Below are 15,922 nucleotides of genomic sequence, written 5' to 3'. Positions count from 1 at the left end.
TCTTTTGAAGATGGTATAACAATTCACTTAGGAACATCCATGCATTTCTAATAACCAGTCTTTCCATAACAAAACTACTTTATTGAAGCTACAGTTTTATTTAAATTCAAGATAGTATTCTTAATTCAAAATAGCACAGAAAAGAGTAAAAAGAGATGGACCTGACTTGCAGAAAATATTACATATACTTCATTGTCTTGTAGTAGTATATACATCATTATATAATATCTCTCTATATAATAGCCTAATATGCAAATTGTCCCTGTGGGAGTTCAACCGGGAGGCTGGGAGTTCGATTGCTTGCTATGACGTGCACTAACCACCAGGGGGTGGTGAAGGAAGACTCTGGCCGGCAGCTGAAAGACCCTGATCTGCCCTAATCACCTGTCAGGCCTAGGGACCCTACCTGTGCACAAACTTCGTGCACCGGGCCTCTAGTGTATATCATAATTATAAATATAAAAAGATATAAACTACTTTATATAACATATAATTATATTATCTATAATATATGGTTGATCAAAAGTAGTCTACAGTTGTATGTGAAACATAGGTTTTATATTTGTATTATTATTTATTAATTATTGTATTACTAGAGGCTCGTTGCACGAAGATTTGTGCAAGAATAGGCCTTCCTTCCCCTGGCTTTGCTCCTGGCTGCCCGGGAGCCTGCAACTCCTCGCTCCCGGCGGAGTGCTGCTCCTGTAGGTCCCTTCACCCCCCACTCTCCCCTCATAGCAGGTGTCCCATCCCGCCTGGCCGCTCTGCACCTGCATATGCAAATTAACCCCTCATTTTTGTTGGGTTAATTTGCATACTCCTGATTGGCTGATGGGCATTGCAGAGGTATGGTCAATTTGCATCTTTCTCTTTTATTAGAGTAGATTTTCCATAGGAACAACTGTAAACCTACTTTTGCCACATCTTGTATATATTACAGGTCAGGTAGTTTTGCATGAAAAAGACTGCATGTGGATGTAGCCATCGATATAAGTCACATGCAAATGTACATATGGATTCTAAAGAAAATGGAAGGGAAACTGAGGGTGACTCAAGGCAAACTATAGCCTCTGATCATTTAGTGTGAAATAGCAGAACATGTCATTTCCTTAGGATAGGAATTTACATGTTCACATTCTGATGCTCCTGGTTTCTAGCTGGGTATTATAAGAAACCATTTTAAGTCTTTGGGCCTGAGTTTATTCAACTGAAAAATCAGAAATACATATTAGATCAGAAATGTCCAGCCTATCTACTTGTCTGCCTGTCTGTCTGATTATCATCTATCTATCTATCTATCTATCTATCTATCATCTATCTATCTATATCTATCTATCTATCTATCTATCTATCTATCTATCTATCATCTATCTATCATCTATCTATCTATCATCTATCTATCTACTTGTTGACGTGGAACCTTTCAAAATAAAATTTTACAAATAGTGAAATAGATGAAAACTGAGTTATTCTTGTTGAAGCTGGTGAAGGGCTTTGCTTCATTGCTGTTTCCCTTTCTTCTTCCAAAGATCATTCAGTACCTCTTATCTCTTCTAGCCTCTGTTTTCTTGCCGAGTCACCTCTCAGGATAATATTATTCTTTGAAACATATTATGACAAAAAAACTGGTCCAGGTGGTCTCTCAGTTTTCCTTATATTTGAACACTTAACAATTGAATAAAAGGAAAGGACCCTTAAAATGATTATAAATTTAAGATTAATATCTCTTCCCTCCCTCTGAAATCACCCTGTAGGTTATCAAAGTAGATGGTTTGAGGTAAATTCTAACTGTATTTTTTTTATACAGGGGTAACCAAATCAGTTTTTAAAATAAATTAATTCTTCATATAAATTTGTAGGTTCTTGGATCAGTGTCATCCTGTTTAATACCCTAACTCAAATCTTCTTAAGTACTTAAATATTGATTTGTACTTTTATTTCTAAAATAACTTAACTATTTCTTCACATATATGAAATCACACAAAATTCAAGTCAATTTATAATCTTCTGTATAAATTTTAAATAAGTTTTTAATTTTCTAGTATGTCTATTGCACTTATGATTGTGATTTCATTAAATTTATAAGTTTAATTGAGAACTCATGTTTTCACTAACTAGGATTATAATATATTTTATTATTAATTATATCTTCTTATATATTTCTCACTAAAGTTTCATGATTTCATATGGGATTTATATGTTTCTTGTTAAATGTTTTCCTAATTATATTTTAATATTTAGGTTTTTCTTTTTCATTATTTTTGTAATAAGATGCTTTCTTTCATTATATTTTCATAATCAATAAATGCTGGTATATACAGAAAAGCTACTTTTTAAAAGATATTAAAGTTAACACTGTAAACTTTTACAGATTTAAAATAAATTTCTTGTCATTTTCTTGGTTATCCAATCATATCTCTCACCAAAAGTGATAGGTTTATCTCTCCTCTCAAATACTATACCAGCTGGGAATATTAAATGATACTTTTAGTAAAAGGGTTGACAGTTTCTTATTAACTATACCTACTGTTCGGCCTGGTAATGGAATTGTTTAATTGTAAATATAAGAGAAATAAAAACATATGTCCACTTAACAGAAATAATTCCTCTTACTAAGAAAATCTATTTTGGGAATTGAAAAACTATCTAAAGATGATTTTAATAGTTTTGTCTTCTGTTTTGCTTGCTTTTTATGAATTGAGATTGTAGGAGTTAAAAGGATTTAACCAGGACAGTCCGTAGCACACCAAGCTTTATCGGGTAGTGCCTTGACTGGTTTTTCACAACACGAGTCTCTCTGGAGGCTGTGGTTCAGGGATCTGCTACTCAGCAGGGAGAGAGATAAGAGAACTCCCACGGCAGAGGAGAACCTGAGCAGGTTTTGGACATGTAGATAATACTGCTCAGCCTCCTGGCAGGAGTCTTTGGTTCAGAGAACTCTGATAGGCAGCTGCATCTTGGGACATTCTAACTGCAGGGCCCTATTTTATCAATACGTAACAGCTGTGAGGATTCATGGGGTATGCAAAGCAGACAGACTCTAACTGGCTAAACATTTGCTTGTTTGGCCATGTTTAAAATAATTAGATGTGGAAAAATTTGAGTCTGGCAGGCTTTTGAACTAAAGGGTCTCAGTCTGCCTTGAAGAAATAAATAACCTAGGGGCCAATACATCGAGGCTGGTTTTTGCTCATTTATATAACAACTAGAGGCCTGGTGCATGGATTCATGCACTGGTGGGGTCCCTCGACCTGGCCTGTGCCTTCTCACAGTCTGGGACTCCTTGGGGGATGCCAGAATCCTGGTGCATGGATTCAGCTTGATCCCTGCAGGCCAGGCTGAGCGACCCTACTGGTGCACAAATCTGTGCACCAGGCCTCTAGTCTAAATATATAAAAGCCTAAGCAACTGTTTGACCATTTGACCAGTAGCTATGATGCGCACTGACCACCAGGAGGCAGATGCTCAATGCACAGGCATGGAAACATGGAACAGAATGATGAATCTCAGAGGGAATAGGGGAGAGGGGAGGGTGGGAAGAGATTAACCAAAGATCTTATATGCATACTATAGGCTCGGTGCATGGATCCGTGCACCAGTGGGGTCTCTCGGTCTGGCCTATGGGGATTGGGCCAAAACCGCCTGGTACACAGATTCGTGCACCTGTGGGTCCCTCAGCCTGGCCTGTGGGGATCAGGCTGAATTCGTACACCAGGCCTCCAACATCCCCCAAGGGGTCCCGGATTGCAAAAAGGTGCAGGCCAGGCTGAGGGACCCCACCGGTGCATGAATCTGTGCACCGGGTCTCTAGCATGCATGTAAGATATTTGGTTAATCTTTTCCCGCCCTCCCCCTTCCCCCCTTCCCTCTGAGATTCATCAGTCTGTTCCATGTTTCCATGCCTGTGCATTGAGCATCTTTCCCCTGGTGGTCAGTGCACGTTATAGCTACCAGTCAAACGGTTGAACGGTCGCTTAGGCTTTTATATATACAGATGATACAATAGAAAGAATAGCAGGTTAAAATACATAGAACCTTGACTGCACTTGAGTTTTTAGGGACTTCGGTTAAGTATGTCACTTAATATCCCTGAACCTGATTTTGCTCTTCTCTGAAGTACAAAACTTAAGACAAGTGGTCCACAAACTATGGCTTGCAGCCAAATTTGGCCCACCACCTTGTTTTGCAAATATTTTAATGGGGCGCAGCTACGTTCATTTGTTTATGTATTTCCTATGACTGCTTTTCTTCTGCTAAGGTAAAGTTGAGTAGTTGTGAAAGACCCTGTGGCCCACGGAGCTAAAATACTTACTATGTGGTCTTTTACAGAAATGCTTACTGACTCCTGGACTAGACTACACTTTCTTCAGCTTGAACTATTTATTTATTTTTTAAAAAAAATCAAAGCCAAGCTCTTATCGTCTTCATCAGAGTTTCTGCTTCTTATTTTCTTTTACCTTTTGAACCATCAATCAATAGTTAATCTGTGGAGCTTTAATGTTGGTTTCATACCAAACGTCACAAATATCATTTTCATGCACTCAGGATGCTGTTGCCAGTCTCCCTGATTAAATTAGTAGCTATTTCATTTTCATGTCTACGTGAAATGAAAATGGAAAGAGGAGGCAAAAAGGGTGTAGAAAAATGAAAAAAAATATAATGTTTAATTGAAATAACATGAATATTTTATGTTGAAAAAAATGTAATTACCTATTTGGGTTTCAGCCATGCTTCCCCTCCCTGCCCTGGTGTGAGAGACTGGTGATTTCATCTCCATAGGAGTTCAAGTCTGCACTTTCATATCTCATCTGGTGAAAAACAACCAATTCACTTTAATTGCTTAGATTTTTATTTGGCAAATATTGTCCTTAATTATTAATTCAATATTTCAACCAGCAATCACTGGTTATTATATGAAGCTTTAAATTGTGAGAAGGCAAACTAAAACCTCTAAGAAGTCATTCTTTCCTAATAAAAGTCAATATTGTTTTGCTATTTGATCAATGAAATTTTAGGCAGACTTTTATTGTAGAGTCAGCTGAAGAATGGTGAAACACATTTTAAACTTATGTTTAAAAATCACTTACAGCATGATGAGAGCACTCATCTGAACAAAGGACATGTGCTCTCCCCAGAATGTGTTTGTTACATATATTCAAAGTGATTCCTTCATAAAAACCCTTTTCAACGTGATTGAAATTACAATTCACTTGTATTCAATTTTACTGTGCATATTATGGTGAAGGCCCAGTAGATGTAGTAAAAAGATAATGGCCACAGTGTTTCATTGAATTTTTCAAACAGAAAATGTAGGAAACTAATAAATAAATAAATAAATAAATAAATAAATAAATAAATAAAATAAAGTTAAAATATGCTTTTTATTTATTCCAAAAGTATAGTATGCTATTTGACCAGGTTTTCTAATTTCAATGCATGTGATGTCTGTTGCTGTTGCTTATGGAAATTCATACTGAACCACGTGGCGATGTGGCTTATCAATATGCTGAGTAATTACAGTGTTCCAAGTACTGCTGCTATTGATGCTTTTATAGCTGTTTCCTTGTTTAATGCTGACTATAGAGAGCCCTGTGCACTAGGCTCTTGTTGTTATTGGATTTTGTTTGTTTTCATTATGTAGTTGAAGATACTGAGGCTGGGGTAACGTGTACAGTGGAACACAGAACCGAAAAGCAGCAGAGCCAGATTTCAAACCCAGGTCTCCTGGCTCTAGACGTCCAAATTAAATAAGGACAAAAATATATTCTATTTTACCAAACAGATTTTGCTCTGGTTTGCTGAAATCTACATCAATAATAAGATGAGTGAAATCTTGGTTTTAAAAAAAAGGACAATTATAACAAAATCCTGTTTGGTGCTATTTGAGAACTTTTCATTGTTTTTCAACTTGAAAAAATATGAAACATCAGCAAAAATGAATAATAGAGTGGGCACAGTGAAAGAAAAGATAAAAGCAAATATTAATAGCAAAGTCAAATTTTGGGGGGTGGCTATTATTTAAATCAGATTTTAAGTATGCATTTTCTTTGTTCCCTTGCTGCTTCCAGCACTATAGCACCATAGTGTTAATAGTCTAATCCCTGCAGTATTTAGGAACAGTCCCAGCGGAGCGCCTACTTGGACCCTGTTCAATGCTGCATAAGTGACATGGAGGGTGCAGCGTGCCATAGCAGTGCACCCCGTGATTAGCAGGAGATGACGGGTCTTTATGGCAGTTACCAAGTCAGAGGGATCCAGCTTCCTTAAGCACAATAGATCAGCTGCCCTCACCCTGCAGCTTTTGTTAACTCTGTGGAAGTCTTCCCAGCCTGTCTCCAAAACAGCATGAGTTTTGAAGAGGTTTTTAGTTCCTGCTGCTGAATAGAGCACATTCAATACCTTGTCAGCTTGCAGCAGTGGGTACAAGAACCCTTAGCCCAGCTTCCTTTATGTAAAGCTGTTGGCAGGTAGTAAAGAGCTGCGTGGCACACCTGGACCCGTGTTGAAAATGGCTTGTGTTTTCAGGCACACCGCGGATTCAGAATGCATGTGCTGTAAAGCAAATGCCCATCAAGCGAACAGGTTCTTCCCACAGATTCCATTACAGAAGCGCGGTCAGGTTTTCTAAAGTCTAACTTAAAGCCTCAGTAGAATTCTTAAGGAGTTACAAATGTTATAACCAATTCAATTGTGGGCCTGATATTTCTGTGGCAAAATAAAATTATTTTGAAAAAAAAAATTCTGTACCTGTTTCCTGTTGGAATCCACTCCACTTCCTAAAGAATTAATCTTTCTTAGATGGTATTATTTTCTGCCTTGAGTAGAAATCCTCTCTCAGGCATTCACTGCTTACTATGTGATTGTTGTATAACGAGTTTGTGATAAAAGCGTTACAAGCTTTACATTTAAGGTCTGTTTTGATATACCCCAGTGGTTATTTTTATAGTTATCGCTGCTAAGCACCTTTTGAATATTTAGAGGGATTTAGTATATTAGGGTCCAGCCTACCCTAGCCAGAAGCCCAAGTTTATTTTCTTAAACTTCCTTCAATTAGAATCTGACAAATGATCAAGGCTCTGTGAATCAGACACTAGCACGCATGAAAGTCTGGTCCAGGAGAAGTGATGTGAGAAGGAGGATGCTGAGCAGAATTTATTGAGGAAGATTCACAGGTGTGATGAGGAGACGTCTGTCTGTCGAACCATTCCATGACCAGAGCAGGGCTTGAATTGGGGGCAGCTGCAGCAAGGCTTCCACTGGAGTGGCCTGTAATCGAGGGATCTTAACTACATTCCTCTAGTTCTGCCTTTGGCCTTTGTAGAGACTCATTGAGCTGCCTCTATCAGTTAATATATATATTTTTTGTAGGTGGGGAGGTCATGATATAGCTAGACTAGGTACTTTTGCAAAACTCTCAGTAGCAAATAACCAAACTTTCAAACATTACTTGTCTGTCTTCATTTTGGTATCTCATCTAATTCTTAGTAGAGAGAAGTATAGCAGATGTGTTCCTTAAGATACCCACGTTAACTTAACCTTTTGCACTCGGATGTTGAGTGTGACTCGACACGGCTAGCATTAGAATAAAGAAATCAAGAAAAAAAGCAAGCGAGTGCAAAGGGTTAATCCATTCTCTATTTTCTTTCTCTTTACTTTTTGAAACTGTTCACCTTGTTTTGGTATATCTACCTTATTGCCCCAAGATTATAACTGAAGTAACTGAATGTATGACTTGCATAGAAACAATTTTGTATCTTTTGCATCTATCCCAATAACTTACATATAGTGGGTAATCAATAAATGTTGAGTATATAGCTAAATACTTCACCTAAGCCTTGTGATATAAAGGAAATTCTATGTATCTAGCTAGTGAAGGTAAAGCTGCATCATGTTTATTATGAGTAGAAAATGTAACCTTAGGATATAATGTATTAAAGGTAACTTGAGGGAGGGAGTAGAAATATTAGATTTAAAAAAAAAAGGAGAATGGTAGAATAGGAAAATTATTTATGATCTACATATTTTTCTTTAGTTCTGAACAAAGGGAAAGAAATGCTTCTTTCATAAACAATTAAAAAAATAAACATTGTCACTCCAATTCTGTGAAAACAAATATGTAGTCGTAAAATTTAATAAAAATTGTCTGGGATATTGTTGTTATTAATTTTACAATAAAGTGTGAAAATGCAATACAAAGGATAGAGTAACATATCAAGCTGCCAGCTGTTGACACATCATTAGAGTGATGTCACATTTAGACTGGCCTCCTGTGTACAGGGTTGACAGAGGCTAATAAAGTTTGTCTTGAGGCAATAGGCATAAATGACTTCAACTCACACAACTTCAAAGGTGGGGAAGGAGGGTCTGCTTATACAAAAAAAGAATGCGATATGTCTTTTTCAGGACCTGGAATCACAATGGCTAAGGCTTATTTGGGACAGTATTCTCATTTGGTGACCCCGTTCTTTATTGAATTTTTGCAGTGAAGCCAACTTCACTTCCTGTCAAGTGTCACCAATTCAATTTTCAAAATCTGCAGGTCTGCACACACTTCTGCCTACTCTAAGAAAAAATTAATAAGGATCCTTCAAATATGAGAGGAGAATTGGGTCAGAAAGCTACTCTGTTAAGACTGCATTATTCTTCCACAGCAGGTGAAAGATCAGCAAGGTATTGTGAGGTGCAAATGCCGCTATATTGAACATGTAGGATCAAAAATAACTCAAGACATCTAAGGGACTGCATGTCATCTTCACCAATTTTCTATTCCCTCAGGTATTTTGCAGCAGTATCTCTGGAAGATGGTCATCTAGTTTCTGCTTAAATAAACTGTAGTAGTGGGGACTCTGTTTTCTCCTACAGTCCCCATTTATTTACTCCAAGGTTGGGGGTTCAATTCCTGGTCAGGGAACATGCAAGAACCAACCAATGAATGCGTAAATAAGTGGAAGAATAAATCTATGTTTTTTTCTCTCTCTCCTCTCTCTCTCTCTCTCTCTCTCTCTTGCCAATCAGTAAATAAACATTTAAAAATTCTTCACTTAAGCCATCTAGACTAGAAAAATCAAATCAAGAAAAATGTTTAAATTTGCTTTTATCTTAAAATCAAGGGCTTTTAAAAATGTTATCTTTAATTTAACTACCTTTGATTATTTTAACATCTTTAAAAATTTCCCTCTATTATAAATGGCCATAAAATATCCAAAGATGGATATTGATGTTATCCTAGCATAGTCATCACCCAATTAGCTTGGATCAGTGGGGTTCAATTCAAGAAGGGCCCTTGGAAGTTTGTGAATTAAAGACATTTTTTACCCTGGTGTCCATTATAAACTGAATGTTCTTTCAATTTTAAAAAAGATAATAATCGTGGATGATATAAATTAAGAAGTATTTTTAATAAACTAGCTAAACAAATATTTTGCGAGTAGTTAGTAGCAAAATTGGCAATAACCAGGAATTATCATAGGCTCATAGACTTGCTCATATCTTATCTTAAAGTTTGTACAGCTATGCCCATGCTTGTTGTGCGTATATAATTTCTGCATGCATGCATGTTTGTGTATATTTAAACCGGGTATTTGACAAAGTTCCTCTTGATACCTTGCAGGCAATATGGGGTTAAATAATTACCACATTTTACTGGTTCATAGCTGGCTGAATATTTACCCGCCAATTATTTATTAATGAATAGATTTAAACCTAGAATGAAATCTTTATTGCTGCAAGTTTTCTACCTTGTCTATATTTTATTTTTTTAACTTATCTTTATTGATGAAAGTATTATAGATGTCCCCCCTTTTCCCCATTGACCCCCTCTATGGGTTATGCATGTAAGTTTTTTGGTTAATCTCTCCCCACTCACTCCCCCACCCCTGCCTTCCCTCAAACATCTGTGTCAATGACTTGAATGTAGATTAAAATAAAGCACAGTTATTTTTGAGCAACCTAATATATTAGTACAAGGTGACAGAATCAAGGTTCCAAAAATATTCAGCAGCAATGATCCTCATAATTTTAATTACTACAGTTTGGAGTAGGTACTATGTGCTGACTAGGCACCTTTATATACTGCATCTCATTTGATTATTATAACTACCCAAGCAGTCATTATTATCTTTTTTTTAAAAAAAATAAACCACATAAAAATTAAATGGCATAGCCAGTGGCAGAAGAAAAATTTTATTGCAGCTGTCTTACTCAAGAGCTAGTGCTATACCTATGCCGCACTAGTTTATACAATTTATGAAAAAGGAAATTAAATAGAGACAAATATAAATACCTGTATTTAGATACAAAGATTTATTTTCCTGCCTATACAAAGGGACAACTTGTGTTAAAAATACTTCTAAAAGAATAATTTGTTATATATGAGTGAATAATTCTATTCAGCTACTAATAAAGATAATGCAACCATAAATCTTAGGCTGCATGGAAAATAGTAGAACAAAGGGATAATACTTCATTATGCTCCTTTTTGGCTGGGTCACATCAAGACTATTCTGTGCCTATTTCGCTTAGCATAATGCTCTCCAGTTCCATCCATGCTGTTGCAAATGGTAAGAATTCCTTGAGCATTATGCTAAGCGAAATAAGCCAGTCAGAGAAAAATAAATATCACATGATCTCACTCATTTATGGAATATAATGAACAACATAAACTGATGAACAAAACCAGATCCAGAGACAGAGAAGCATCCATCAGACCATCAAACATCAGAGGGAAGGTAGAGGAGGGTGGAGGTAATGGGGAGAGATCAACCAAAGGATTTTTATACATGTATATACGCCTAACCAATGGACACAGACACCAGGGGGGTGAGGGCATGAGCAGAGGGGGGTGGGCAATGGGGGAATAAGGACACATATGTAATACCTTAATCAATAAAGAAAAAATTTTTTAAAAAAGACTACTGTGCCTAGTTGAATATGTGGCCCCTGAATTATTAAATGGACAAGCTAGGGCAGTGGTCAGCAAACTGCGGCTCGCGAGCCACATGCAGCTCTTTGGCTCCTTGAGTGTGGCTCTTCCACAAAATACCACGTGCAGGCGCGCACGTACAGTGCGATTGAAACTTCGTGGCCCATGCGCAGAAGTTGGTTTTCGGCTCTCAAAAGAAATTTCAATCATTGTACTGTTCATATTTGGCTTTGTTGACTAATGAGTTTGCTGACCACTGAGCTAGGGAGACCTTAAGTGTGAGTAATTAATTAGAACAATAGGACCTTGAGCATTTTCCTTGCTTATCTATTTCTTGTTACTTCAAAAATGAGTTGTTACAGAAAATGTTCCAAATGTCTGAACAATACATGTAACAATAGTCCACCTAGTCTTGCAAATTAATATCTCCAAAACCTGAGCGTTAGGGTACTATATAAAATTTGAACTCATATAAGCTTACTGGATGGATTGGATCTCTGATTGTCTTTTAAGAGCAACATGAAATACTTTTTAAAATATATAAAGCAAATGTATCAACACAACCAAAATCTCATAGGGCTCTCACAGGAGGAAAATTTAACTCCCTCCAAAAATGTTTAATAGAGAGAAGCATAATTAGGGTTTCTAAATATGTGAAAATATCATAAGATATATTTGTAAGTATATGTACTTATGCAAACCAGGGATTTACATTTTCTATAAGTTCTACTACTACTAAGCGTGCCATAAAACATTTTATAGTCACCAAGAGGTGGGAGGATAATATAAAGCGCTATAGCAGATGTAGCATAGCGTGCGGAGGTAACCTGACCAACTTACATGAAAAATTACACTGTTCTTCATCACACTCCGTTAGACTTTCAGACAGTTCATTCAGCCTTTGATTTGTTGAGTATATAAACTTCCATTTGGGCTTTCAAACCAGTTCCAACTGATTTGACGGAAGCATAGGAGACTTCTGCTTTCAATTTAGAGACTATGATCAAACGAATGGTGAATGAGAATTTTCCATTTGCAGCACTGGTTTTTGTGAGTGCCTTTAGCTATGATCTGGTGCATTTATTGTTCTTTGAGGAAGAGTAAGGTAAGACTAATTTAAAAGAAATACCTGCAGCTGGAATACAAAGAAGGTTCTCTGTGTCATCTCAGGAATTTTTGTTAAGAGGGAGTGAAGCAAAGAAACTTGATGTTCCATGAATATGCTGGTTTTCCATTCACCAAGTGAATTGAGAAACGCTACCAACTGGAAAAGTTATTATTTTAATCTTTGTCAATTATGTTCCTTAAAAATGCTATCAAAGGTCCTAAAGGTAAAGGTCATAAAAATTTCCACAAATACAGAAAGGACTATCAGGATTACTTTATTTGAGTCACATTAGTTCATTGTGCCAAGGCTCATAAAGTACTTCTCATTTATATTAGTCGACACTATTGTTAATGGACATATCTCAGATCTGCAGCAAATGAAATTGCCTCAGGCAACATTTCAAAGGCTAAAAGTTAGAAACGTGTTCACTGAAGAGAAACACTCCATTTAAAAACATATAGACATCTCCTCAGTACCCCTCCTCTATATAAATACCAAAGCGTTGATGATATTGCCCTGACCATTGTGGCTCAGTTGGCTGGGGCATCATCCAGTGCACCGAAAGGTTGCTGGTTGGATTCCTGGTCAGGGCACATGCCCTAGTTGCAGGCTGAATCCTTGTTAGGGATTGTGCAGGAGACAGCTGATTGGTGCTTTGCTCTCATATTGATGATTCTCTCTCTCCCTCTCCCTTCCTCTCTCTAAAAATCAATAAAAATATTAAAAAATAATAAAGTATTGCTATTATTGTTAATGCAAGGAACACACTAAGCTATATTTATTGGTTTAGCACCTTAGCATTCTAAAGTCACTTAGACTTTTAGAATTAGAATATCAGGCCTCTTCATTGTAGCATAAGCACAAGTTTAGTGCAAGGCTTTCAAGCAGTTTGAATCATGTACTTACTAAAGATATTTACATTTTTCAATTGATTGGCTCAGAAATTTATTGCTAACTACAACAGAATAAATAGAATATTATTTAAAAACTTACTATTGATAATTTTATGCATCTTCTCTCTGGGCACTGCAGAGGAGAAGATCAATTATATCACAAGAGAAACAATAATGGACATTTCCATAATTTTAATAGAAATCTAGCTTAACTAATTCTCTAGATTATTCCAACTGGTTTATGACCAAAATGTCCAAATTAATCAAAATCATTGCATCTTTTGCTTATACCTCTGCTTCAATTTCATACTTTGCTATATAAGGCAGAGAAAAGTAATATAAATGTGGATATGGGCATGGGTCAATAGTCCCTGAACACAGTCCTATGGGAAATGATATCCTAAATCAGGAATCAAGCCATCATCAAGGAATATGCATATAGATTAATGCAGAAACTTAAAAGCCAGTTTTGATATATAGTCTACAAATAGGAGAGGGTCATGGTCAGATTCTCATGGGGAAGGAGACAATGGGAGGGTAGGGATTAGTTTGATGCTTCTACTAAGTGTTGTGGCAGGACACCATGAGGATCCAAACTAAATAAAGCCAGAGTGTGGGGTGGAAGAGATAATGTGGGTCAGGCGAAGACTACAGAATCTACAGATTTTGGTGATTGATTATTAAACAATGGGAGAGAAAGGTAGCACAGATGACTACTAGGGTTCTGGTTGGTGGTTCTGCAATTTCCCAGGAGAGAGGGACTAAAAGATAAAGAGAAAATGTACTTCCTGTCACTACATATGAGCCTTTGGCCATATTTTCCTTCGATTCTGTTTTATGGTAACACAGAGGTAAAGCATATCTCTTTTAACTTGCAACACGTCAAAGTATATGTTGCTTCAGAATGTAATTGTACTCCTGTCTAGCAAGTTCTGTTTGGGAATTGGAAAGAACATTTTCTGGTGACAAGAGCATATTTCAATTGAATCAGCAAGTTGGCTACAAGTCCTAAGGTTATGTTTCAGAAAATGAAAAGCGACCCAATCAAACAGAAGGATAGGGGGGCCTCACAGGCTAACCAAAGCCTTCATCTCTTTCTAATTTTGCTTTCATGATTCCCACAGAAGAAAATGTATTACTCACAATGAAGTGGGGCCCTGTATGTTTACGCTCTTACTTTATTTTTTTGGTATATGTTAAAAAAAAAAATCACATATACCTAGAGCAAGCCCACATTTAGAGCCACAGTGACAGAGACATTGGCATTGTGCATTGCCTTTTTTAAAAAAAATTTATTTCCAACAAAAGCAATGCCAGGAGGTCCCCGAGTGGCAGCTTGGGGTGGTTTGTCCCAGAGTGTTTGGCTCACGATTTTGATCTGTAAAAGCACAGCAAGCAGCTGATGTAGCCCCTGCTCTGCTGCAGGTCAGCTCCCTCCAGGGAGAGGTCGGGTCCTTGCCAGAGAAGCACATTTGTCTTTGGGTTGTCCTCTACTGCTCCGGGTGCCCTGGGTCCCTTCTGCCCTGCACTTTCCCCATGGATCTGGAACTTGGATTCAGTGAGATGTGAGTGCGAACCCAGTTGTGTAATCTGACATAATTTGGGAAAGGAAAACATATTCTATGTTCAGAGAGACATATTTCTAGTCATGGAATATTAGAGGGAATTTTTTATTTCTTTGCTCAGAAGATTCTGTTCACATTTCTCAAACTATTAAACACAGTATGGCTCGGGGTAGCTATTCTATTGCCAAATACTCTGACATTTAACTGCATCTCTAAATCTGTTTTAATATTTTAGTATTGCATTTAACCTTCCCTTTCCCCATAATGCAGAGTCATCAGCATTGTAAGCTTTCATATTGGCCAGAAAGAGGAAAATATTTTTCCTTTAATATTCCTTTTTTATATAGTGCATGGGGTGCCTTTAAGTAAAACTGAAGTTTACTATATACATTCACATAATTCCTGCCCTCTAATACCTGTCTTCCCGTATCCACATTCTTTCTATCTGCAGCATTTATCATCAGATTTCATATATTTGTTCCTGGAATACTTTATTTAACTTACCTTTCTTAGTTATTTAACTCCTCTGAAATACCTTATTTTAAATAAGGGACAAAACTCTCTGGACAAATTAGGGAAGAGTTCCCAGGAACAAGTAGTTGAATCAATTTGTGGGCAAACAGCCATGATCTATGGGGAGTAAAACACTAAAAGCATGTTAGCAGAGGTGTGTGTTGTAATTACATGTAAGACAATTTTAATGGTATCTTTACTATTGTGTTGCATGATAATTGAATTAAGCGTAAGTGAAAACGTCTAATATCAATATGTAATATTTCTTTTTTTAAAATATATTTTTATTGATTTCAGAGGGGAAGGGAGAGGGAGAGAGAGAGATAGAAACATCAATGATGAGAGAGAATTATTGATCGGCTGCCTCCCGCACACCCCAAAGTGGATTGAGCCTGCAACCCAGGCATGTGTCCGGTCCGGGTATCGAACCGTGACCTCCTGGTTCATAGGTTGACGCTCAACCTCTAAGCCACACCAGCTGGGCTGTAATATTTCTTATGCTGAACCAAAGCATGCATTTCTCACCTGCTTGCATGCTTTCCAGTACTTATAAAGAGCATGCAATAAAATATGAGTTCTCTAAAGGCAACTAACATCCTCTTCCTAGCGTGCCCTCTGGTCTTAGCACAATGTCTGCTTTATGGGAGTTTTACAATAAATGTTGAATGAGCAAATCTATTTATCTGTCTATCCACTTATGTTGACAATTGTCCATGAAAACATCTATAATAATAAAAGCATAATATGCTAATTAGACTGGACGACGACCTTCCAGATGAAGCCGAGGCTGTGAGGGAAGCCCGGTCCCGGGTGCCTGCCGGCAGCTGGAGGGAAGCCTGGGTCCTGGGTGCCAGAGGGAAGTTGGTGCCAGCAGCCGGGGGAAGCAAGGCCTACTCTTGCACAAATTTCGTGCATTGGGCCT

The sequence above is a fragment of the Eptesicus fuscus genome, chromosome 16 (assembly GCF_027574615.1).
Source record: "Eptesicus fuscus isolate TK198812 chromosome 16, DD_ASM_mEF_20220401, whole genome shotgun sequence".
NCBI lineage: Eukaryota > Metazoa > Chordata > Mammalia > Chiroptera > Vespertilionidae > Eptesicus > Eptesicus fuscus.
The sequence above is the reverse complement of the archived record's forward strand: the minus strand, read 5'-3'. Positions refer to the sequence as shown.